A 25,872-nucleotide genomic window follows, 5' to 3' on the forward strand; every position below is an offset into this window, starting at 1 on the left:
AGATGGGTATGATCTGCTGTAAGTGTACTTCAGTTCTAAAGAAGAGTACACTCTGGTGTAAGAGTACCTCAGTGCTAAAGATGGGTACACTCTGGTGTAAGCGCACTTCAGTTCTAAAGATGGGTAAACTCTGGTGTAAGTGTACTTCAGTTCTAAAGATGGGTACACTCTGGTGTAAGAGTACTTCAGTTCTAAAGATGGGTAAACTCTGGAGTAAGAGTACCTCAGTTCTAAAGATGGGACCTCTCTGGTATAAGAGTACTTCAATGCTGAAAATGGGTAACTGTGTTGTAAGTGTACTTCAGTTCTAAAGATGGGTACACTGTGGTGTGAGAGTACTTCCGTTCTAAAGATGTGTACACTCTGGTGTAAGAGTACTTCAGTTCTAAAGATGGGTACGCTCTGGTGTGAGTGTATTTCAGTTCTAAAGATAGGTATGTTCTGGTGTAAGAGTACTTCAGTTCTAAAGATGGGTACACTGTGGTGTAGGAGTATTTCAGTTCTAAAGATGGGTACCCTCTGGTGTAAGAGTACTTCAGTTCTAAAGATGGGTACACTCTGGTGTGAGTGTATTTCAGTTCTAAAGATAGGTATGCTCTGGTGTAAGCGTACTTCAGTTCTAAAGATGGGTACACTCTGGTGTAAGAGTACTTCAGTTCTAAAGATGGTTACGCTCTGGTGTAAGCGTACTTCAGTTCTAAAGATGGGTACACTCTGGTGTAAGAGTACTTCAGTTCTAAAGATGGGTACGCTCTGGTGTAAATGTACTTCAGTTCTAAAGATGGGTACACTGTGGTGGAAGAATACTTCAGTTCTAAAGATGGGTACACTGATGTAAGAGTACTTCAGTTCTAAAGATGGGTAAACTCTGGTGTAAGAGTACTTCAGTGCTATAGATAGGTACACTCTGGTATAAGAGTACTTCCGTTCTAAAGATGGGTAAACTCTGGTGTAAGAGTACTTCAGTTCTAAAGATGGGTACACTCTGGTGTAAGAGTACTTCAGTTCTAAAGATGGGTTCACTCTGGTGTACGGTGTAAGAGTACTTCAGTTCTAAAGATGGGTACACTCTGGTGTAAGAGTACTTCGGTTCTAAAGATGGGTACACTCTGGTGTAAAAGTACTTCAGTTCTGAAGATGGGTAGGCTCTGGTGTAAGAGTACTTCAGTTCTAAAGATGGGTAAACTCTGGTGTAAGAGTACTTCAGTGCTAAAGAAGGGTAAGCTCTGGTGTAATAGTACATCAGTTCTAAAGATGGGTACACTCTGGTGTAAAAGTACTTCAGTTCTGAAGATGGGTAGGCTCTGGTGTAAGAGTACTTCAGTTCTAAAGATGGGTAAACTCTGGAGTAAGAGTACCTCAGTTCTAAAGATGGGTACTCTCTTGTATAAGAGTACTTCAATGCTGAAAATGGGTAACTGTGTTGTAAGTGTACTTCAGTTCTAAAGATGGGTACACTGTGGTGTGAGAGTACTTCCGTTCTAAAGATGGGTACACTCTGGTGTAAGAGTACTTCAGTTCTAAAGATGGGTACGCTCTGGTGTGAGTGTATTTCAGTTCTAAAGATAGGTATGTTCTGGTGTAAGAGTACTTCAATTCTAAAGATGGGTACACTGTGGTGTAGGAGTATTTCAGTTCTAAAGATGGGTACACTCTGGTGTAAGAGTACTTCAGTTCTAAAGATGGGTATGATCTGCTGTAAGTGTACTTCAGTTCTAAAGAAGAGTACACTCTGGTGTAAGAGTACCTCAGTGCTAAAGATGGGTACACTCTGGTGTAAGCGCACTTCAGTTCTAAAGATGGGTAAACTCAGGTGTAAGTGTACTTCAGTTCTTTACCTGTAACTTTTAGCATGGTCAGGTGTATCTGTATATCAGTTCATAACTTGTAAAGAAGGGTACGCTCTGGTGGAGGTCTTTATCAGTTCTTTAGTTGTAAAGATAAATAGGCTCTGGTGTAATTGTACCTCAGTTCTAAAAATGGGTACACTCTGGTGTAAGAGTACTTCAGTTCTAAAGAAGAGTACACTCTGTTGTAAGAGTACCTCAGTGCTAAAGATGGGTAAACTCTGGTGTAAGAGTACTTCAGTTCTAAAGATGGGTAAACTCTGGTGTAAGAGTACTTCAGTTCTAAAGATGGGTAAACTCTGGTGTAAGAGTACTTCAGTGCTAAAGATAGGTACACTCTGGTATAAGAGTACTTCAGTTCTAAAGATGGGTAAACTCTGGTGTAAGAGTACTTCAGTTCTAAAGATGGGTACACTCTGGTGTAAGAGTACTTCAGTTCTAAAGATGGGTACACTCTGGTGTACGGTGTAAGAGTACTTCAGTTCTAAAGATGGGTACACTCTGGTGTAAGAGTACTTCAGTTCTAAAGATGGGTACACTCTGGTGTAAAAGTACTTCAGTTCTGAAGATGGGTAGGCTCTGGTGTAAGAGTACTTCAGTTCTAAAGATGGTTAAACTCTGGTGTAAAAGTACTTCAGTTCTGAAGATGGGTAGGCTCTGGTGTAAGAGTACTTCAGTTCTAAAGATGGGTAAACTCTGGAGTAAGAGTACCTCAGTTCTAAAGATGGGTACTCTCTTGTATAAGAGTACTTCAATGCTGAAAATGGGTAACTGTGTTGTAAGTGTACTTCAGTTCTAAAGATGGGTACACTGTGGTGTGAGAGTACTTCCGTTCTAAAGATGGGTACACTCTGGTGTAAGAGTACTTCAGTTCTAAAGATGGGTACGCTCTGGTGTGAGTGTATTTCAGTTCTAAAGATAGGTATGTTCTGGTGTAAGAGTACTTCAATTCTAAAGATGGGCACACTGTGGTGTAGGAGTATTTCAGTTCTAAGATGGGTACACTCTGGTGTAAGAGTACTTCAGTTCTAAAGATGGGTATGATCTGCTGTAAGTGTACTTCAGTTCTAAAGAAGAGTACACTCTGGTGTAAGAGTACCTCAGTGCTAAAGATGGGTACACTCTGGTGTAAGCGCACTTCAGTTCTAAAGATGGGTAAACTCTGGTGTAAGTGTACTTCAGTTCTAAAGATGGGTACACTCTGGTGTAAGAGTACTTCAGTTCTAAAGATGGGTAAACTCTGGAGTAAGAGTACCTCAGTTCTAAAGATGGGTACTCTCTGGTATAAGAGTACTTCAATGCTGAAAATGGGTAACTGTGTTGTAAGTGTACTTCAGTTCTAAAGATGGGTACACTGTGGTGTGAGAGTACTTCCGTTCTAAAGATGTGTACACTCTGGTGTAAGAGTACTTCAGTTCTAAAGATGGGTACGCTCTGGTGTGAGTGTATTTCAGTTCTAAAGATAGGTATGTTCTGGTGTAAGAGTACTTCAGTTCTAAAGATGGGTACACTGTGGTGTAGGAGTATTTCAGTTCTAAAGATGGGTACCCTCTGGTGTAAGAGTACTTCAGTTCTAAAGATGGGTACACTCTGGTGTGAGTGTATTTCAGTTCTAAAGATAGGTATGCTCTGGTGTAAGAGTACTTCAGTTCTAAAGATGGGTATTCTGTGGTGTAGGAGTATTTCAGTTCTAAAGATGGGTACACTCTGGTGTAAGCGTACTTCAGTTCTAAAGATGGGTACACTCTGGTGTAAGAGTACTTCAGTTCTAAAGATGGGTACGCTCTGGTGTAAATGTACTTCAGTTCTAAAGATGGGTACACTGTGGTGGAAGAATACTTCAGTTCTAAAGATGGGTACACTGATGTAAGAGTACTTCAGTTCTAAAGATGGGTAAACTCTGGTGTAAGAGTACTTCAGTGCTATAGATAGGTACACTCTGGTATAAGAGTACTTCAGTTCTAAAGATGGGTAAACTCTGGTGTAAGAGTACTTCAGTTCTAAAGATGGGTACACTCTGGTGTAAGAGTACTTCAGTTCTAAAGATGGGTACACTCTGGTGTACGGTGTAAGAGTACTTCAGTTCTAAAGATGGGTACACTCTGGTGTAAGAGTACTTCGGTTCTAAAGATGGGTACACTCTGGTGTAAAAGTACTTCAGTTCTGAAGATGGGTAGGCTCTGGTGTAAGAGTACTTCAGTTCTAAAGATGGGTAAACTCTGGTGTAAGAGTACTTCAGTGCTAAAGAAGGGTAAGCTCTGGTGTAAGAGTACTTCAGTTCTAAAGATGGGTACACTCTGGTGTAAAAGTACTTCAGTTCTGAAGATGGGTAGGCTCTGGTGTAAGAGTACTTCAGTTCTAAAGATGGGTAAACTCTGGAGTAAGAGTACCTTAGTTCTAAAGATGGGTACTCTCTTGTATAAGAGTACTTCAATGCTGAAAATGGGTAACTGTGTTGTAAGTGTACTTCAGTTCTAAAGATGGGTACACTGTGGTGTGAGAGTACTTCCGTTCTAAAGATGGGTACACTCTGGTGTAAGAGTACTTCAGTTCTAAAGATGGGTACGCTCTGGTGTGAGTGTATTTCAGTTCTAAAGATAGGTATGTTCTGGTGTAAGAGTACTTCAATTCTAAAGATGGGTACACTGTGGTGTAGGAGTATTTCAGTTCTAAAGATGGGTACACTCTGGTGTAAGAGTACTTCAGTTCTAAAGATGGGTATGATCTGCTGTAAGTGTACTTCAGTTCTAAAGAAGAGTACACTCTGGTGTAAGAGTACCTCAGTGCTAAAGATGGGTACACTCTGGTGTAAGAGCACTTCAGTTCTAAAGATGGGTAAACTCTGGTGTAAGTGTACTTCATTTCTAAAGATGGGTACACTCTGGTGTAAGAGTACTTCAGTTCTAAAGATGGGTAAACTCTGGAGTAAGAGTACCTCAGTTCTAAAGATGGGTACCCTCTGGTATAAGAGTACTTCAATGCTGAAAATGGGTAACTGTGTTGTAAGTGTACTTCAGTTCTAAAGATGGGTACACTGTGGTGTGAGAGTACTTCCGTTCTAAAGATGTGTACACTCTGGTGTAAGAGTACTTCAGTTCTAAAGATGGGTACGCTCTGGTGTGAGTGTATTTCAGTTCTAAAGATAGGTATGTTCTGGTGTAAGAGTACTTCAGTTCTAAAGATGGGTACACTATGGTGTGGGAGTATTTCAGTTCTAAAGATGGGTACGCTCTGGTGTAAGAGTACTTCAGTTCTAAAGATGGGTACACTCTGGTGTGAGTGTATTTCAGTTCTAAAGATAGGTATGCTCTGGTGTAAGAGTACTTCAGTTCTAAAGATGGGTATTCTGTGGTGTAGGAGTATTTCAGTTCTAAAGATGGGTACACTCTGGTGTAAGCGTACTTCAGTTCTAAAGATGGGTACACTCTGGTGTAAGAGTGCTTCAGTTCTAGAGATGGGTACGCTCTGGTGTAAATGTACTTCAGTTCTAAAGATGGGTACACTGTGGTGCAAGAATACTTCAGTTCTAAAGATGGGTACACTGATGTAAGAGTACTTCAGTTCTAAAGATGGGTGCGCTCCGGTGTAAGAGTACTTCAGTTCTAAAGATGGGTACGCTCTGGTGTAAATGTACTTCAGTTCTAAAGATGGGTACACTGTGGTGGAAGCATACTTCAGTTCTAAAGATGGGTACACTGATGTGAGAGTACTTCAGTTCTAAAGATGGGTGCGCTCTGGTGTAAGAGTACTTCAATGCTGAAGATGGGTACACTGTGTTATAAGTATACTTCAGCTCTACAGATGGGTACACTCTGGTGTAAAAGTACTTAATTGCTAAGGATGGGTACACTCTTGTGTAAGAGTACTTCAGTTCTAAAGATGGGTACACTGTGGTGTAAGCGTACTTCAGTTCTAAAGATGGGTACCCTCTGGTGTAAGAGTACTTCAGTTCTAACGATGGGTATGCTCTGGTGTGAGTGTATTTCAATTCTAAAGATAGGTATGCTCTGGTGTAAGAGTACTTCAGTTCTAAAGATGGGTACACTGTGGTGTAGTAGTATTTCAGTTCTAAAGATGGGTACACTCTGGTGTAAGAGTACTTCAGTTCTAAAGATGGGTACGCTCTGGTGTAAATGTACTTCAGTTCTAAAGATGGGTACACTGTGGTGGAAGCATACTTCAGTTCTAAAGATGGGTACACTGATGTGAGAGTACTTCAGTTCTAAAGATGGGTGCGCTCTGGTGTAAGAGTACTTCAATGCTGAAGATGGGTACACTGTGTTGTAAGTATACTTCAGCTCTACAGATGGGTACACTCTGGTGTAAAAGTACTTCAATGCTAAAGATGGTTACACTCTAGTGTAAGAGTACTTCAGTTCTAAAGATGGGTACACTGTGGTGTAAGCGTACTTCAGTTCTAAAGATGGGTACCCTCTTGTGTAGGAGTATCAGTTCTAACGATGGGTACGCTCTGGTGTAAATGTACTTCAGTTCTAAAGATGGGTACACTCTGGTGTAAGAGTACTTCAGTGCTAAAGAAGGGTACGCTCTGGTGTAAGAGTACTTCAGAGCTAAAGATGGGGGCACTCTGGTGTAAGAGTACTTCAGTTCTAAAGATGGGTGCGCTCTGGTGTAAGAGTACTTCATTGCTGAAGATGGGTACACTGTGTTGTAAGTATACTTCAGCTCTACAGATGGGTACACTCTGGTGTAAAGTACTTCATTGCTAAAGATGGGTACACTCTAGTGTAAGAGTACTTCATTTCTAAAGATGGGTACATTGTGGTGTAACCGTACTTCAGTTCTAAAGATGGGTACCCTCTTGTGTAGGAGTACTTCAGTTCTAACGATGTGTACACTCTGGTGTAAGAGTACTTCAGTTCTAAAGATGGGTACGCTCTGGTGTGAGTGTATTTCAGTTCTAAAGATAGGTATGTTCTGGTGTAAGAGTACTTCAGTTCTAAAGATGGGTACACTATGGTGTGGGAGTATTTCAGTTCTAAAGATGGGTACGCTCTGGTGTAAGAGTACTTCAGTTCTAAAGATGGGTACACTCTGGTGTGAGTGTATTTCAGTTCTAAAGATAGGTATGCTCTGGTATAAGAGTACTTCAGTTCTAAAGATGGGTATTCTGTGGTGTAGGAGTATTTCAGTTCTAAAGATGGGTACACTCTGGTGTAAGCGTACTTCAGTTCTAAAGATGGGTACACTCTGGTGTAAGAGTGCTTCAGTTCTAAAGATGGGTACGCTCTGGTGTAGGAGCATCAGTTCTAACGATGGGTACGCTCTGGTGTAAATGTACTTCAGTTCTAAAGATGGGTACACTCTGGTGTAAGAGTACTTCAGTGCTAAAGAAGGGTACGCTCTGGTGTAAGAGTACTTCAGAGCTAAAGATGGGTACACTCTGGTGTAAGAGTACTTCAGTTCTAAAGATGGGTACGCTCTGGTGTGAGTGTATTTCAGTTCTAAAGATAGGTATGTTCTGGTGTAAGAGTACTTCAGTTCTAAAGATGGGTACACTATGGTGTGGGAGTATTTGAGTTCTAAAGATGGGTACGCTCTGGTGTAAGAGTACTTCAGTTCTAAAGATGGGTACACTCTGGTGTGAGTGTATTTCAGTTCTAAAGATAGGTATGCTCTGGTGTAAGAGTACTTCAGTTCTAAAGATGGGTATTCTGTGGTGTAGGAGTATTTCAGTTCTAAAGATGGGTACACTCTGGTGTAAGCGTACTTCAGTTCTAAAGATGGGTACACTCTGGTGTAAGAGTGCTTCAGTTCTAAAGATGGGTACGCTCTGGTGTAAATGTACTTCAGTTCTAAAGATGGGTACACTGTGGTGCAAGAATACTTCAGTTCTAAAGATGGGTACACTGATGTAAGAGTACTTCAGTTCTAAAGATGGGTGCGCTCCGGTGTAAGAGTACTTCAGTTCTAAAGATGGGTACGCTCTGGTGTAAATGTACTTCAGTTCTAAAGATGGGTACACTGTGGTGGAAGCATACTTCAGTTCTAAAGATGGGTACACTGATATGAGAGTACTTCAGTTCTAAAGATGGGTGCGCTCTGGTGTAAGAGTACTTCAATGCTGAAGATGGGTACACTGTGTTATAAGTATACTTCAGCTCTACAGATGGGTACACTCTGGTGTAAAAGTACTTAATTGCTAAGGATGGGTACACTCTTGTGTAAGAGTACTTCAGTTCTAAAGATGGGTACACTGTGGTGTAAGCGTACTTCAGTTCTAAAGATGGGTACCCTCTGGTGTAAGAGTACTTCAGTTCTAACGATGGGTATGCTCTGGTGTGAGTGTATTTCAATTCTAAAGATAGGTATGCTCTGGTGTAAGAGTACTTCAGTTCTAAAGATGGGTACACTGTGGTGTAGGAGTATTTCAGTTCTAAAGATGGGTACACTCTGGTGTAAGAGTACTTCAGTTCTAAAGATGGGTACGCTCTGGTGTAAATGTACTTCAGTTCTAAAGATGGGTACACTGTGGTGGAAGCATACTTCAGTTCTAAAGATGGGTACACTGATGTGAGAGTACTTCAGTTCTAAAGATGGGTGCGCTCTGGTGTAAGAGTACTTCAATGCTGAAGATGGGTACACTGTGTTGTAAGTATACTTCAGCTCTACAGATGGGTACACTCTGGTGTAAAAGTACTTCAATGATAAAGATGGTTACACTCTAGTGTAAGAGTACTTGAGTTCTAAAGATGGGTACACTGTGGTGTAAGCGTACTTCAGTTCTAAAGATGGGTACCCTCTTGTGTAGGAGTATCAGTTCTAACGATGGGTACGCTCTGGTGTAACTGTACTTCAGTTCTAAAGATGGGTACACTCTGGTGTAAGAGTACTTCAGTGCTAAAGAAGGGTACGCTCTGGTGTAAGAGTACTTCAGAGCTAAAGATGGGTACACTCTGGTGTAAGAGTACTTCAGTTCTAAAGATGGGTGCGCTCTGGTGTAAGAGTACTTCATTGCTGAAGATGGGTACACTGTGTTGTAAGTATACTTCAGCTCTACAGATGGGTACACTCTGGTGTAAAGTACTTCATTGCTAAAAATGGGTACACTCTAGTGTAAGAGTACTTCATTTCTAAAGATGGGTACATTGTGGTGTAACCGTACTTCAGTTCTAAAGATGGGTACCCTCTTGTGTAGGAGTACTTCAGTTCTAACGATGGGTACATTCTGGTGTAAATGTACTTCAGTTCTAAAGATGGGTACACTCTGGTTTAAGAGTACTTCAGTGCTAAAGATGAGTACGCTCTAGTGTAAGAGTACTTCAGTGCTAAAGATGGGTACACACTGGTGTAAGAGTATTTCAGTGCTGAAGATGGGTACACTGTGGTATAAGTGTACTTCAGTTCTTTACTTGTAACGTTTAGCATGGTCAGGTGTAACTGTATATCAGTTCATAATTTGTAAAGAAGGGTACGCTCTGGTGGAGGTCTTTATCAGTTGTTTAGTTGTAAAGATAAATAGGCTCCGGTGTAAGTGTACCTCAGTTCTAAAGATGGTACTATCTGGTGTAAGAGTACTTTAGTTCTAAAGATGGGTAAACTCTGGTGTAAGAGTACTTCAGTTATAAGGTATACTTCAGTTTTAAAGAAGGTTACACTCTGGTGTAGGTGTACTTCAGTTCTAAAGATGGGTAAACTCTGGTGTAAGAGTACTTCAGTTCTAAAGATGGGTAAATTCTGATGTAAGAGTACTTCAGTGCTAAAGATGGGTACACTCTGGTACAAGAGTACTTCAGTTCTAAAGATGGGTAAACTCTGGTGTAAGAGTACTTCAGTTCTAAAGATGGGTAAATTCTGGTGTAAGAGTACTTCAGTGCTAAAGATGGGTACACTCTGGTGTAAGAGGACTTCAGTTCTGAAGATGGTTAGGCTCTGGTGTAAGAGTACTTCAGTTCTAAAGATGGGTACTCTCTGGTGTAAGAGTACTTCAGTTCTTTACTTGTAACTATTAGCATGGTCAGGTGTATCTGTATATCAGTTCATAACTTGTAAAGAAGGGTACGCTCTGGTGTACGTCTTTATCAGTTCTTTAGTTGTAAAGATAAATAGGCTCTGGTGTAAGTGTACCTCAGTTCTAAAAATGGGTACACTCTGGTGTAAGAGTACTTCAGTTCTAAAGATGGATATGATCTGCTGTAAGTGTACTTCAGTTCTAAAGAAGAGTACATTCTGTTGTAAGAGTACCTCAGTGCTAAAGATGGGTAAACTCTGGTGTAAGAGTACTTCAGTTCTAAAGATGGGTAAACTCTGGTGTAAGAGTACTTCAGTTCTAAAGATGGGTACACTGTGGTGTAGGAGTATTTCAGTTCTAAAGATGGGTACACTCTGGTGTAAGAGTACTTCAGTTCTAAAGATGGGTACGCTCTGGTGTAAATGTACTTCAGTTCTAAAGATGGGTACACTGTGGTGGAAGCATACTTCAGTTCTGAAGATGGGTACACTGATGTGAGAGTACTTCAGTTCTAAAGATGGGTGCGCTCTGGTGTAAGAGTACTTCAGTGCTGAAGATGGGTACACTGTGTTGTAAGTATACTTCAGCTCTACAGATGGGTACACTCTGGTGTAAAAGTACTTCAGTGCTAAAGATGGTTACACTCTAGTGTAAGAGTACTTCAGTTCTAAAGATGGGTACACTGTGGTGTAAGCGTACTTCAGTTCTAAAGATGGGTACCCTCTTGTGTAGGAGTATCAGTTCTAACGATGGGTACCCTCTGGTGTAAATGTACTTCAGTTCTAAAGATGGGTACACTCTGGTGTAAGAGTACTTCAGTGCTAAAGAAGGGTACGCTCTGGTGTAAGAGTACTTCAGAGCTAAAGATGGGTACACTCTGGTGTAAGAGTACTTCAGTGCTGAAGATGGGTACACTCTGGTGTAAGAGTACTTCAGTTCTAAAGATGGGTGCGCTCTGGTATAAGAGTACTTCATTGCTGAAGATGGGTACACTGTGTTGTAAGTATACTTCAGCTCTACAGATGGGTACACTCTGGTGTAAAGTACTTCATTGCTAAAGATGGGTACACTCTAGTGTAAGAGTACTTCATTTCTAAAGATGGGTACATTGTGGTGTAACCGTACTTCAGTTCTAAAGATGGGTACCCTCCTGTGTAGGAGTACTTCAGTTCTAACGATGGGTACATTCTGGTGTAAATGTACTTCAGTTCTAAAGATGGGTAGACTCTGGTTTAAGAGTACTTCAGTGCTAAAGATGAGTACGCTCTAGTGTAAGAGTACTTCAGTGCTAAAGATGGGTACACACTGGTGTAAGAGTATTTCAGTGCTGAAGATGGGTACACTGTGGTATAAGTGTACTTCAGTTCTTTACTTGTAATGTTTAGCATGGTCAGGTGTAACTGTATATCAGTTCATAACTTGTAAAGAAGGGTACGCACTGGTGGAGGTCTTTATCAGTTGTTTAGTTGAAAAGATAAATAGGCTCTGGTGTAAGTGTACCTCAGTTCTAAAGATGGGTACACTCTGGTCTAAGAGTACTTCTGTCCTAAAGATGGGTACACTCTGGTGTATGGTGTAGGAGTACTTCAGTTCTAAAGATGGGTACACTCTGGTGTAAGAGTACTTCAGTTCTAAAGATGGGTAGGCTCTGGTGTAAGAGTACTTCAGTTCTAAAGATGGATACACTCTGGTGTAAGAGTACTTCAGTGCTAAAGAAGGGTAAGCTCTGGTGTAAGAGTACTTCAGTTCTAAAGATGGATACACTCGGGTGTAAGAGTACTTCAGTTCTAAAGATGGGTAGGCTCTTGTGTAAGAGTACTTCAGTTCGAAAGATGGGTACACTCTGGTGTAAGAGTACTTCAGTTCTGAAGATGGGTAAACTCTGGAGTAAGAGTACCTCAGTTCTAAAGATGGGTACACTGTGGTGTAAGAGTACTTCCGTTCTAAAGATAGGTACGCTCTGGTGTGAGTGTATTTCAGTTCTAAAGATAGGTGCTCCTGGTGTAAGAGTACTTCAGCTCTACCGATGGGTACACTCTGGTGTAAGCGCACTTCAGTGCTATAGATGAGTACACTCTGGTGAAAGCGTACTTCAGTGCTAAAGATGGGTACACTGTGGTGTAAGTGTACTTCAGTTCTAAAGATGGGTAAACTCTGGTGTAAGAGTACCTCAGTTCTAAGGATGAGTACACTCTTGTGTAAGAGTACTTCAGTTCTAAAGATGGGTACACTGTGGTGTAAGCGTACTTCATTGCTAAAGATGGCTACACTCTGGTGTAAGAGTACTTCAGTACTAAAGATGGGCACATTCTGGTGCAAGAGTACTTCAGTTCTAAAGATGGGTACTCACTGGTGTAAGCGTACCTCAGTTCTAAAGATGGGTACACTCTGGTGTAAGCGTACTTCAGTTCTAAAGATGGGTACCCTCTTGTGTAAGAGTACTTCAGTGCTAAAGAAGGGTACGCTCTGGTGTAAGAGTACTTCAGAGCTAAAGATGGGTACACTCCGGTGTAAGAGTACTTCAGTGCTGAAGATGGGTACACTCTGGTGTAAGAGTACTTCAGTTCTAAAGGTGGGTACACTCTGGTGTAAATGTACTTCAGTTCTAAAGATGGGTACACTCTGGTGTAAGAGTACTTCAGTGCTAAAGATGGGTATGCTCTGGTTTAAGAGTACTTCAGTGCTAAAGATGAGTATGCTCTAATGTAAGAGTACTTCAGTGCTAAAGATGGGTACACACTGGTGTAAGAGTATTTCAGTGCTGAAGATGGGTACACTCTGGTGTAAGAGTACTTCAGTTCTAAAGATGGGTAAACTCTGGGGTAAGAGTACTTCAGTTCTAAAGATGGGTAAACTCTGGTGAAAGAGTAGTTCAGTTCTAAAGATGGGTAAATTCAGGGGTAAGAGTAATTCAGTGCTAAAGATGGGTACACTCTGGTATAAGAGTACTTCAGTTCTAAAGATGGGTAAACTCTGGTGTAAGAGTACTTCAGTTCTAAAGATGGGTACACTCTGGTGTATGGTGTAAGAGTACTTCAGTTCTAAAGATGGGTACACTCTGGTGTAAGAGTACTTCAGTTCTAAAGATGGGTAAACTCTGGAGTAAGAGTACCTCAGTTCTAAAGATGGGCGCTCTCTTGTATAAGAGTACTTCAATGCTGAAAATGGGTAACTGTGTTGTAAGTGTACTTCAGTTCTAAAGATGGGTACACTGTGGTGTGAGAGTACTTCCGTTCTAAAGATGGGTACACTCTGGTGTAAGAGTACTTCAGTTCTAAAGATGGGTACGCTCAGGTGTGAGTGTATTTCAGTTCTAAAGATAGGTATGTTCTGGTGTAAGAGTACTTCAGTTCTAAAGATGGGTACACTGTGGTGTAGGAGTATTTCAGTTCTAAAGATGGGTACACTCTGGTGTAAGAGTACTTCAGATCTAAAGATGGGTACGCTCTGGTGTAAATGTACTTCAGTTCTAAAGATGGGTACACTGTGGTGGAAGAATACTTCAGTTCTAAAGATGGGTACACTGATGTAAGAGTAGTTCAGTTCTAAAGATGGGTGCGCTCCGGTGTAAGAGTACTTCATTGCTGAAGATGGGTACACTGTGTTGTAAGTATACTTCATCTCTACAGATGGGTACACTCTGGTGTAAAAGTACTTAATTGTTAAGGATGGGTACACTCTAGTGTAAGAGTACTTCAGTTCTAAAGATGGGTACACTGTGGTGTAAGCGTACTTCAGTTCTAAAGATGGGTATCCTCTGGTGTAAGAGTACTTCAGTTCTAAAGATGGGTACGCTCTCATGTGAGTGTATTTCAGTTCTAAAGATAGGTATGCTCTGGTGTAAGAGTACTTCAGTTCTAAAGATGGGTATACTGTGGTGTAGGAGTATTTCAGTTGTAAAGATGGGTACACTCTGGTGTAAGAGTACTTCAGTTCTAAAGATGGGTACGCTCTGGTGTAAATGTACTTCAGTTCTAAAGATGGGTACACTGTGGTGGAAGCATACTTCAGTTCTAAAGATGGGTACACTGATGTGAGAGTACTTCAGTTCTAAAGATGGGTGCGCTCTGGTGTAAGAGTACTTCATTGCTGAAGATGGGTACACTGTGTTGTAAGTATACTTCATCTCTACAGATGGGTACACTCTGGTGTAAAAGTACTTAATTGTTAAGGATGGGTACACTCTAGTGTAAGAGTACTTCAGTTCTAAAGATGGGTACACTGTGGTGTAAGCGTACTTCAGTTCTAAAGATGGGTACACTCTGGTGTAAGAGTACTTCAGTTCTAAAGATGGGTACGCTCTGGTGTAAATGTACTTCAGTTCTAAAGATGGGTACATTGTGGTGGAAGCATACTTCAGTTCTAAAGATGGGTACACTGATGTGAGAGTACTTCAGTTCTAAAGATGGGTGCGCTCTGGTGTAAGAGTACTTCATTGCTGAAGATGGGTACACTGTGTTGTAAGTATACTTCAGCTCTACAGATGGGTACACTCTGGTGTAAAGTACTTCATTGCTAAAGATGGGTACACTCTAGTGTAAGAGTACTTCATTTCTAAAGATGGGTACATTGTGGTGTAAGCGTACTTCAGTTCTAAAGATGGGTACCCTCTTGTGTAGGAGTACTTCTGTTCTAACGATGGGTACTCTCTGGTGTAAATGTACTTCAGTTCTAAAGATGGGTACACACTGGTGTAAGAGTATTTCAGTGCTGAAGATGGGTACACTGTGGTATAAGTGTACTTCAGTTCTTTACTTGTAACGTTTAGCATGGTCAGGTGTATCTGTATATCAGTTCATAATTTGTAAAGAAGGGTACGCTCTGGTGGAGGTCTTTATCAGTTGTTTAGTTGTAAAATTAAATGGGCTCCGGTGTAAGTGTACCTCAGTTCTAAAGATGGTACTACCTGGTGTAAGAGTACTTTAGTTCTAAAGATGGGTAATCTCTGGTGTAAGAGTACTTCAGTTATAAGGTATACTTCAGTTTTAAAGAAGGTTACACTCTGGTGTAGGTGTACTTCAGTTCTAAAGATGGGTACACTCTGGTGTAAGAGTACTTCAGTTCTAAAGATGGGTAAACTCTGGTGTAAGAGTACTTCAGTTCTAAAGATGGGTAAATTCTGGTGTAAGAGTACTTCAGTGCTAAAGATGGGTCCACTCTGGTATAAGAGTACTTCAGTTCTAAAGATGGGTAAACTCTGGTGTAAGAGTACTTCAGTTCTAAAGATGGGTAAATTCTGGTGTAAGAGTACTTCAGTGCTAAAGATGGGTACACTCTGGTGTAAGAGGACTTCAGTTCTGAAGATGGTTAGGCTCTGGTGTAAGAGTACTTCAGTTCTAAAGATGGGTACACTCTGGTGTAAGAGTACTTCAGTGCTGAAGATGGGTACACTGTGGCGTAAGTGTACTTCAGTTCTTTACTTGTAACTATTAGCATGGTCAGGTGTATCTGTATATCAGTTCATAACTTGTAAAGAAGGGTACGCTCTGGTGTAGGTCTTTATCAGTTCTTTAGTTGTAAAGATAAATAGGCTCTGGTGTAAGTGTACCTCAGTTCTAAAAATGGGTACACTCTGGTGTAAGAGTACTTCAGTTCTAAAGATGGATATGATCTGCTGTAAGTGTACTTCAGTTCTAAAGAAGAGTACATTCTGTTGTAAGAGTACCTCAGTGCTAAAGATGGGTAAACTCTGGTGTAAGAGTACTTCAGTTCTAAAGATGGGTAAACTCTGGTGTAAGAGTACTTCAGTTCTAAAGATGGGTAAACTCTGGTGTAAGAGTACTTCAGTGCTAAAGATAGGTACACTCTGGTATAAGAGTACTTCAGTTCTAAAGATGGGTAAACTCTGGTGTAAGAGTACTTCAGTTCTAAAGATGGGTACACTCTGGTGTATGGGGTAGGAGTACTTCAGTTCTAAAGATGGGTACACTCTGGTGTAAGAGTACTTCAATTCTAAAGATGGGTACACTCTGGTGTAAGAGTACTTCAGTTCTAAAGATGGGTAGGCTCTGGTGTAAGAGTACTTCAGTACTAAAGATGGGTACACTCTGGTGTAAGAGTACTTCAGTGCTAAAGAAGGGTAAGCTCTCGTGTAAGAGTACTTCAGTTCTAAAGATGGATACACTCGGGTGTAAGAGTACTTCAGTTCTAAAGATGGGTAGGCTCTTGTGTAATTGTACTTCAGTTCGAAAGATGGGTACACTCTGGTGTAAGAGTACTTCAGTTCTAAAGATGGGTAAACTCTGGAGTAAGAGTACCTCAGTTCTAAAGATGGGTACTCTCTGGTATAAGAGTACTTCAGTGCTGAAGATGGGTAACTGTGTTGTAAGTGTACTTCAGTTCTAAAGATGGGTACACTGTGGTGTAAGAGTACTTCCGTTCTAAAAATAGGTACGCTCTGGTGTGAGTGTATTTCAGTTCTAAAGATAGGTACGCTCTGGTGTAAGAGTACTTCAGCTCTACCGATGGGTACACTCTGGTGTAAGCGCACTTCAGTGCTAAAGATGAGTACACTCTGGTGAAAGCGTACTTCAGTGCTAAAGATGGGTACACTGTGGTGTAAGTGTACTTCAGTTCTAAAGATGGGTAAACTCTGGTGTAAGAGTACCTCAGTTCTAAGGATGAGTACACTCTTGTGTAAGAGTACTTCAGTTCTAAAGATGGGTACACTGTGGTGTAAGCGTACTTCATTGCTGAAGATGGCTACACTCTGGTGTAAGAGTACTTCAGTGCTAAAGATGGGCACATTCTGGTGCAAGAGTACTTCAGTTCTAAAGATGGGTACTCACTGGTGTAAGCGTACCTCAGTTCTAAAGATGGGTACACTCTGGTGTAAGTGTACTTCAGTTCTAAAGATGGGTACCCTCTTGTGTAGGAGTACTTCAGTTCTAACGATGGGTACGCTCTGGTGTAAATGTACTTCAGTTCTAAAGATGGGCACACTCTGGTGTAAGAGTACTTCAGTGCTAAAGAAGGGTACGCTCTGGTGTAAGAGTACTTCAGAGCTAAAGATGGGTACACTCCGGTGTAAGAGTACTTCAGTGCTGAAGATGGGTACACTCTGGTGTAAGAGTACTTCAGTTCTAAAGGTGGGTACACTCTGGTGTAAATGTACTTCAGTTCTAAAGATGGGTACACTCTGGTGTAAGAGTACTTCAGTGCTAAAGATGGGTATGCTCTGGTTTAAGAGTACTTCAGTGCTAAAGATGAGTACGCTCTAATGTAAGAGTACTTCAGTGCTAAAGATGGGTACACACTGGTGTAAGAGTATTTCAGTGCTGAAGATGGGTACACTGTGGTATAAGTGTACTTCAGTTCTTTACTTGTAACGTTTAGCATGGTCAGGTGTAACTGTATATCAGTTCATAACTTGTAAAGAAGGGTACGCTCTGGTGGACGTCTTTATCAGTTGTTTAGTTGTAAAGATAAATAGGCTCTGGTGTAAGTGTACCTCAGTTCTAAAGATGGTACTTTCTGGTGTAAGAGTACTTTAGTTCTAAAGATGGGTAAACTCTGGTGTAAGAGTACTTCAGTTATAAGGTATACTTCAGTTTTAAAGAAGGTTACACTCTGGTGTAGGTGTACTTCAGTTCTAAAGATGGGTACACTCTGGTGTAAGAGTACTTCAGTTCTAAAGATGGGTAAACACTGGTGTAAGAGTAGTTCAGTTCTAAAGATGGGTAAATTCTGGTGTAAGAGTAATTCAGTGCTAAAGATGGGTACACTCTGGTATAAGAGTACTTCAGTTCTAAAGATGGGTAAACTCTGGTGTAAGAGTACTTCAGTTCTAAAGATGGGTACACTCTGGTGTATGGAGTAAGAGTACTTCAGTTCTAAAGACTGGTACACTCTGGTGTAAGAGTACTTCAGTTCTAAAGATGGGTACACTCTGGTGTAAGAGTACTTCAGTTCTAAAGATGGGTAAACTCTGGAGTAAGAGTACCTCAGTTCTAAAGATGGGTGCTCTCTTGTATAAGAGTACTTCAATGCTGAAAATGGGTTACTGTGTTGTAAGTGTACTTCAGTTCTAAAGATGGGTACACTGTGGTGTGAGAGTACTTCCGTTCTAAAGATGGGTACACTCTGGTGTAAGAGTACTTCAGTTCTAAAGATGGGTACGCTCAGGTGTGAGTGTATTTCAGTTCTAAAGATAGGTATGTTCTGGTGTAAGAGTACTTCAGTTCTAAAGATGGGTACACTGTGGTGTAGGAGTATTTCAGTTCTAAAGATGGGTACACTCTGGTGTAAGAGTACTTCAGTTCTAAAGATGGGTACGCTCTGGTGTAAATGTACTTCAGTTCTAAAGATGGGTACACTGTGGTGGAAGAATACTTCAGTTCTAAAGATGGGTACACTGATGTAAGAGTACTTCAGTTCTAAAGATGGGTGCTCTCCGGTGTAAGAGTACTTCATTGCTGAAGATGGGTACACTGTGTTGTAAGTATACTTCATCTCTACAGATGGGTACACTCTGGTGTAAAAGTACTTAATTGTTAAGGATGGGTACAATCTAGTGTAAGAGTACTTCAGTTCTAAAGATGGGTACACTGTGGTGTAAGCGTACTTCAGTTCTAAAGATGGGTACCCTCTGGTGTAAGAGTACTTCAGTTCTAAAGATGGGTACGCTCTGGTGTGAGTGTATTTCAGTTCTAAAGATAGATATGCTCTGGTGTAAGAGTACTTCAGTTCTAAAGATGGATATACTGTGGTGTAGGAGTATTTCAGTTCTAAAGATGGGTACACTCTGGTGTAAGAGTACTTCAGTTCTAAAGATGGGTACGCTCTGGTGTAAATGTACTTCAGTTCTAAAGATGGGTACACTGTGGTGGAAGCATACTTCAGTTCTAAAGATGGGTACACTGATGTGAGAGTACTTCAGTTCTAAAGATGGGTGCGCTCTGGTGTAAGAGTACTTCATTGCTGAAGATGGGTACACTGTGTTGTAAGTATACTTCAGCTCTACAGATGGGTACACTCTGGTGTAAAAGTACTTCAATGCTAAAGATGGGTACACTCTAGTGTAAGAGTACTTCAGTTCTAAAGATGGGTACACTGTGGTGTAAGCGTACTTCAGTTCTAAAGATGGGTACCCTCTTGTGTAGGAGTACTTCAATTCTAACGATGGGTACGCTCTGGTGTAAATGTACTTCAGTTCTAAAGATGGGTACACTCTGGTTTAAGAGTACTTCAGTGCTAAACATGAGTATGCTCTAGTGTAAGAGTACTTCAGTGCTAAAGATTGGTACACACTGGTGTAAGAGTATTTCAGTGCTGAAGATGGGTACACTGTGGTATAAGTGTACTTCAGTTCTTTACTTGTAACGTTTAGCATGGTCAGGTGTACCTGTATATCAGTTCATAATTTGTAAAGAAGGGTACGCTCTGGTGGAGGTCTTTATCAGTTGTTTAGTTGTAAAGATAAATAGGCTCCGGTGTAAGTGTACCTCAGTTCTAAAGATGGTACTATCTGGTGTAAGAGTACTTTAGTTCTAAAGATGGGTAAACTCTGGTGTAAGAGTACTTCAGTTATAAGGTGTACTTCAGTTTTAAAGAAGGTTACACTCTGGTGTAGGTGTACTTCAGTTCTAAAGATGGGTACACTCTGGTGTAAGAGTACTTCAGTTCTAAAGATGGGTAAACTCTGGTGTGAGAGTACTTCAGTTCTAAAGATGGGTAAATTCTGGTGTAAGAGTACTTCAGTGCTAAAGATGGGTACACTCTGGTATAAGAGTACTTCAGTTCTAAAGATGGGTAAACTCTGGTGTAAGAGTACTTCAGTTCTAAAGATGGGTAAATTCTGGTGTAAGAGTACTTCAGTGCTAAAGATGGGTACACTCTGGTGTAAGAGGACTTCAGTTCTGAAGATGGTTAGGCTCTGGTGTAAGAGTAATTCAGTTCTAAAGATGGGTACATTCTGGTGTAAGAGTACTTCAGTGCTGAAGATGGGTACACTGTGGTGTAAGTGTACTTCAGTTCTTTACTTGCAACTATTAGCATGGTCAGGTGTATCTGTATATCAGTTCATAACTTGTAAAGAAGGGTACGCTCTGGTGTAGGTCTTTATCAGTTCTTTAGTTGTAAAGATAAATAGGCTCTGGTGTAAGTGTACCTCAGTTCTAAAAATGGGTACACTCTGGTGTAAGAGTACTTCAGTTCTAAAGATGGATATGATCTGCTGTAAGTGTACTTCAGTTCTAAAGAAGAGTACATTCTGTTGTAAGAGTACCTCAGTGCTAAAGATGGGTAAACTCTGGTGTAAGAGTACTTCAGTTCTAAAGAAAGAGTACTTCAGTTCTAAAGATGGGTAAACTCTGGTGTAAGAGTACTTCAGTTCTAAAGATGGGTAAACTCTGGTGTAAGAGTAATTCAGTGCTATAGATGGGTACACTCTGGTATAAGAGTACTTCAGTTCTAAAGATGTGTAAACTCTGGTCTAAGAGTACTTCAGTTCAAAAGATGGGTACACTCTGGTGTATGGTGTAGGAGTACTTCAGTTCTAAAGATGGGTACACTCTGGTGTAAGAGTACTTCAGTTCTAAAGATGGGTAGGCTCTGGTGTAAGAGTACTTCAGTTCTAAAGATGGGTACACTCTGGTGTAAGAGTACTTCAGTGCTAAAGAAGGGTAAGCTCTGGTGTAAGAGTACTTCAGTTCTAAAGATGGATACACTCGGGTGTAAGAGTACTTCAGTTCTAAAGATGGGTAGGCTCTTGTGTAAGAGTACTTCAGTTCGAAAGATGGGTACACTCTGGTGCAAGAGTACTTCAGTTCTAAAGATGGGTAAACTCTGGAGTAAGAGTACCTCAGTTCTAAAGAATGGTACGCTCTGGTGTAAGAGTACTTCAGAGCTAAAGATGGGTACACTCTGGTGTAAGAGTACTTCAGTGCTGAAGATGGGTTCACTCTGGTGTAAGAGTACTTCAGTTCTAAAGATGGGTGCGGTCTGGTGTAAGAATACTTCATTGCTGAAGATGGGTACACTGTGTTGTAAGTATACTTCAGCTCTACAGATGGGTACACTCTGGTGTAAAAGTACTTCATTGCTAAAGATGGGTACACTCTAGTGTAAGAATACTTCAGTTCTAAAGATGGGTACACTGTGGTGTAAGCGTACTTCAGTTCTAAGGTGGGTACCCTCTTGTGTAGGAGTACTTCAGTTCTAACGATGGGTACGCTCTGGTGTAAATGTACTTAAGTTCTAAAGATGGGTACACTCTGGTTTAAGAGTACTTCAGTGCTAAAGATGAGTACGCTCTAGTGTAAGAGTACTTCAGTGCTAAAGATGGGTACACACTGGTGTAAGAGTATTTCAGTGCTGAAGATGGGTACACTGTGGTATAAGTGTACTTCAGTTCTTTACTTGTAACGTTTAGCATGGTCAGGTGTAACTGTATATTAGTTCATAACTTGTAAAGAAGGGTACGCTCTGGTGGAGGTCTTTATCAGTTGTTTAGTTGTAAAGATAAATAGGCTCCGGTGTAAGTGTACCTCAGTTCTAAAGATGGTACTATCTGGTGTAAGAGTACTTTAGTTCTAAAGATGGGTAAACTCTGGTGTAAGAGTACTTCAGTTATAAGGTATACTTCAGTTTTAAAGAAGGTTACACTCTGGTGTAGGTGTACTTCAGTTCTAAAGATGGGTAAACTCTGGTGTAAGAGTACTTCAGTTCTAAAGATGGGTAAATTCTGGTGTAAGAGAACTTCAGTGCTAAAGATGGGTACACTCTGGTATAAGAGTACTTCAGTTCTAAAGATGGGTAAACTCTGGTGTAAGAGTACTTCAGTTCTAAAGATGGGTAAATTCTGGTGTAAGAGTACTTCAGTGCTAAAGATGGGTACACTCTGGTGTAAGAGGACTTCAGTTCTGAAGATGGTTAGGCTCTGGTGTAAGAGTACTTCAGTTCTAAAGATGGGTACACTCTGGTGTAAGAGTACTTCAGTGCTGAAGATGGGTACACTGTGGCGTAAGTGTACTTCAGTTCTTTACTTGTAACCATTAGCATGGTCAGGTGTATCTGTATATCAGTTCATAACTTGTAAAGAAGGGTACGCTCTGGTGTACGTCTTTATCAGTTCTTTAGTTGTAAAGATAAATAGGCTGTGGTGTAAGTGTACCTCAGTTCTAAAAATGGTTACACTCTGGTGTAAGAGTACTTCAGTTCTAAAGATGGATATGATCTGCTGTAAGTGTACTTCAGTTCTAAAGAAGAGTACATTCTGTTGTAAGAGTACCTCAGTGCTAAAGATGGGTAAACTCTGGTGTAAGAGTACTTCAGTTCTAAAGATGGGTAAACTCTGGTGTAAGAGTACTTCAGTTCTAAAGATGGGTAAACTCTGGTGTAAGAGTACTTCAGTGCTAAAGATAGGTACACTCTGGTATAAGAGTACTTCAGTTCTAAAGATGGGTAAACTCTGGTGTAAGAGTACTTCAGTTCTAAAGATGAGTACACTCTGGTGTATGGTGTAGGAGTACTTCAGTTCTAAAGATGGGTACACTCTGGTGTAAGAGTACTTCAGTTCTAAAGATGGGTACACTCTGGTGTAAGAGTACTTCAGTTCTAAATATGGGTAGGCTCTGGTGTAAGAGTACTTCAGTTCTAAAGATGGGTACACTCTGGTGTAAGAGTACTTCAGTGCTAAAGAAGGGTAAGCTCTGGTGTAAGAGTACTTCTGTTCTAAAGATGGATACACTCGGGTGTAAGAGTACTTCAGTTCTAAAGATGGGTAGGCTCTTGTGTAAGAGTACTTCAGTTCGAAAGATGGGTACAATCTGGTGTAAGAGTACTTCAGTTCTAAAGATGGGTAAACTCTGGAGTAAGAGTACCTCAGTTCTAAAGATGGGTACTCTCTGGTATAAGAGTACTTCAGTGCTGAAGATGGGTAACTGTGTTGTAAGTGTACTTCAGTTCTAAAGATGGGTACACTGTGGTGTAAGAGTACTTCCGTTCTAAAGATAGGTACGCTCTGGTGTGAGTGTATTTCAGTTCTAAAGATAGGTACGCTCTGGTGTAAGAGTACTTCAGCTCTACCGATGGGTACACTCTGGTGTAAGCGCACTTCAGTGCTAAAGATGAGTACACTCTAGTGAAAGCGTACTTCAGTGCTAAAGATGGGTACACTGTGGTGTAAGTGTACTTCAGTTCTAAAGATGGGTAAACTCTGGTGTAAGAGTACCTCAGTTCTAAGGATGAGTACACTCTTGTGTAAGAGTACTTCAGTTCTAAAGATGGGTACACTGTGGTGTAAGCGTACTTCATTGCTGAAGATGGCTACACTCTGGTGTAAGAGTACTTCAGTGCTAAAGATGGGCACATTCTGGTGCAAGAGTACTTCAGTTCTAAAGATGGGTACTCACTGGTGTAAGCGTACCTCAGTTCTAAAGATGGGTACACTCTGGTGTAAGCGTACTTCAGTTCTAAAGATGGGTACCCTCTTGTGTAGGAGTACTTCAGTTCTAACGATGGGTACGCTCTGGTGTAAATGTACTTCAGTTCTAAAGATGGGCACACTCTGGTGTAAGAGTACTTCAGTGCTAAAGAAGGGTACGCTCTGGTGTAAGAGTACTTCAGAGCTAAAGATGGGTACACTCCGGTGTAAGAGTACTTCAGTGCTGAAGATGGGTACACTCTGGTGTAAGAGTACTTGAGTTCTAAAGGTGGGTACACTCTGGTGTAAATGTACTTCAGTTCTAAAGATGGGTACACTCTGGTGTAAGAGTACTTCAGTGCTAAAGATGGGAATGCTCTGGTTTAAGAGTACTTCATTGCTAAAGATGAGTACGCTTTAATGTAAGAGTACTTCAGTGCTAAAGATGGGTACACACTGGTGTAAGAGTATTTCAGTGCTGAAGATGGGTACACTGTGGTATAAGTGTACTTCAGTTCTTTACTTGTAACGTTTAGCATGGTCAGGTGTAACTGTATATCAGTTCATAACTTGTAAAGAAGGGTACGCTCTGGTGGACGTCTTTATCAGTTGTTTAGTTGTAAAGATAAATAGGCTCTGGTGTAAGTGTACCTCAGTTCTAAAGATGGTACTTTCTGGTGTAAGAGTACTTTAGTTCTAAAGATGGGTAAACTCTGGTGTAAGAGTACTTCAGTTATAAGGTATACTTCAGTTTTAAAGAAGGTTACACTCTGGTGTAGGTGTACTTCATTTCTAAAGATGGGTACACTCTGGTGTAAGAGTACTTCAGTTCTAAAGATGGGTAAACTCTGGTGTAAGAGTACTTCAGTTCTAAAGATGGGTAAATTCTGGTGTAAGAGTAATTCAGTGCTAAAGATGGGTACACTCTGGTATAAGAGTACTTCAGTTCTAAAGATGGGTAAACTCTGGTGTAAGAGTACTTCAGTTCTAAAGATGGGTACACTCTGGTGTATGGAGTAAGAGTACTTCAGTTCTAAAGACGGGTACACTCTGGTGTAAGAGTACTTCAGTTCTAAAGATGGGTACACTCTGGTGTATGGAGTAAGAGTACTTCAGTTCTAAAGACGGGTACACTCTGGTGTAAGAGTACTTCAGTTCTAAAGATGGGTACACTCTGGTGTAAGAGTACTTCAGTTCTAAAGATGGGTAAACTCTGGAGTAAGAGTACCTCAGTTCTAAAGATGGGTGCTCTCTTGTATAAGAGTACTTCAATGCTGAAAATGGGTAACTGTGTTGTAAGTGTACTTCAGTTCTAAAGATGGGTACACTGTGGTGTGAGAGTACTTCCGTTCTAAAGATGGGTACACTCTGGTGTAAGAGTACTTCAGTTCTAAAGATGGGTACGCTCAGGTGTGAGTGTATTTCAGTTCTAAAGATAGGTATGTTCTGGTGTAAGAGTACTTCAGTTCTAAAGATGGGTACACTGTGGTGTAGGAGTATTTCAGTTCTAAAGATGGGTACACTCTGGTGTAAGAGTACTTCAGTACTAAAGATGGGTGCGCTCTGGTGTAAATGTACTTCAGTTCTAAAGATGGGAACACTGTGGTGGAAGAATACTTCAGTTCTAAAGATGGGTACACTGATGTAAGAGTACTTCAGTTCTAAAGATGGGTGCGCTCCGGTGTAAGAGTACTTCATTGCTGAAGATGGTTACACTGTGTTGTAAGTATACTTCATCTCTACAGATGGGTACACTCTGGTGTAAAAGTACTTAATTGTTAAGGATGAGTACAATCTAGTGTAAGAGTACTTCAGTTCTAAAGATGGGTACACTGTGGTGTAAGCGTACTTCAGTTCTAAAGATGGGTACCCTCTGGTGTAAGAGTACTTCAGTTCTAAAGATGGGTACGCTCTGGTGTGAGTGTATTTCAGTTCTAAAGATAGGTATGCTCTGGTGTAAGAGTACTTCAGTTCTAAAGATGGGTATACTGTGGTGTAGGAGTATTTCAGTTCTAAAGATGGGTACACTCTGGTGTAAGAGTACTTCAGTTCTAAAGATGGGTACTCTCTGGTGTAAATGTACTTCAGTTCTAAAGATGGGTACACTGTGGTGGAAGCATACTTCAGTTCTAAAGATGGGTACACTGATGTGAGAGTACTTCAGTTCTGAAGATGGGTGCGCTCTGGTGTAAGAGTACTTCATTGCTGAAGATGGGTACACTGTGTTGTAAGTATACTTCAGCTCTACAGATGGGTACACTCTGGTGTAAAAGTACTTCAATGCTAAAGATTGGTACACTCTAGTGTAAGAGTACTTCAGTTCTAAAGATGGGTACACTGTGGTGTAAGCGTACTTCAGTTCTAAAGATGGGTACCCTCTTGTGTAGGAGTACTTCAGTTCTAACGATGGGTACGCTCTGGTGTAAATGTACTTCATTTCTAAAGATGGGTACACTCTGGTTTAAGAGTACTTCAGTGCTAAAGATGAGTATGCTCTAGTGTAAGAGTACTTCAGTTCTAAAGATGGGTACACACTGGTGTAAGAGTATTTCAGTGCTGAAGATGGGTACACTGTGGTATAAGTGTACTTCAGTTCTTTACTTGTAACGTTTAGCATGGTCAGGTGTAACTGTATATCAGTTCATAATTTGTAAAGAAGGGTACGCTCTGGTGGAGGTCTTTTTCAGTTG

The sequence above is a fragment of the Pleurodeles waltl genome, chromosome 5 (genome assembly GCF_031143425.1).
Source record: "Pleurodeles waltl isolate 20211129_DDA chromosome 5, aPleWal1.hap1.20221129, whole genome shotgun sequence".
Taxonomy (NCBI): Eukaryota; Metazoa; Chordata; class Amphibia; order Caudata; family Salamandridae; genus Pleurodeles; species Pleurodeles waltl.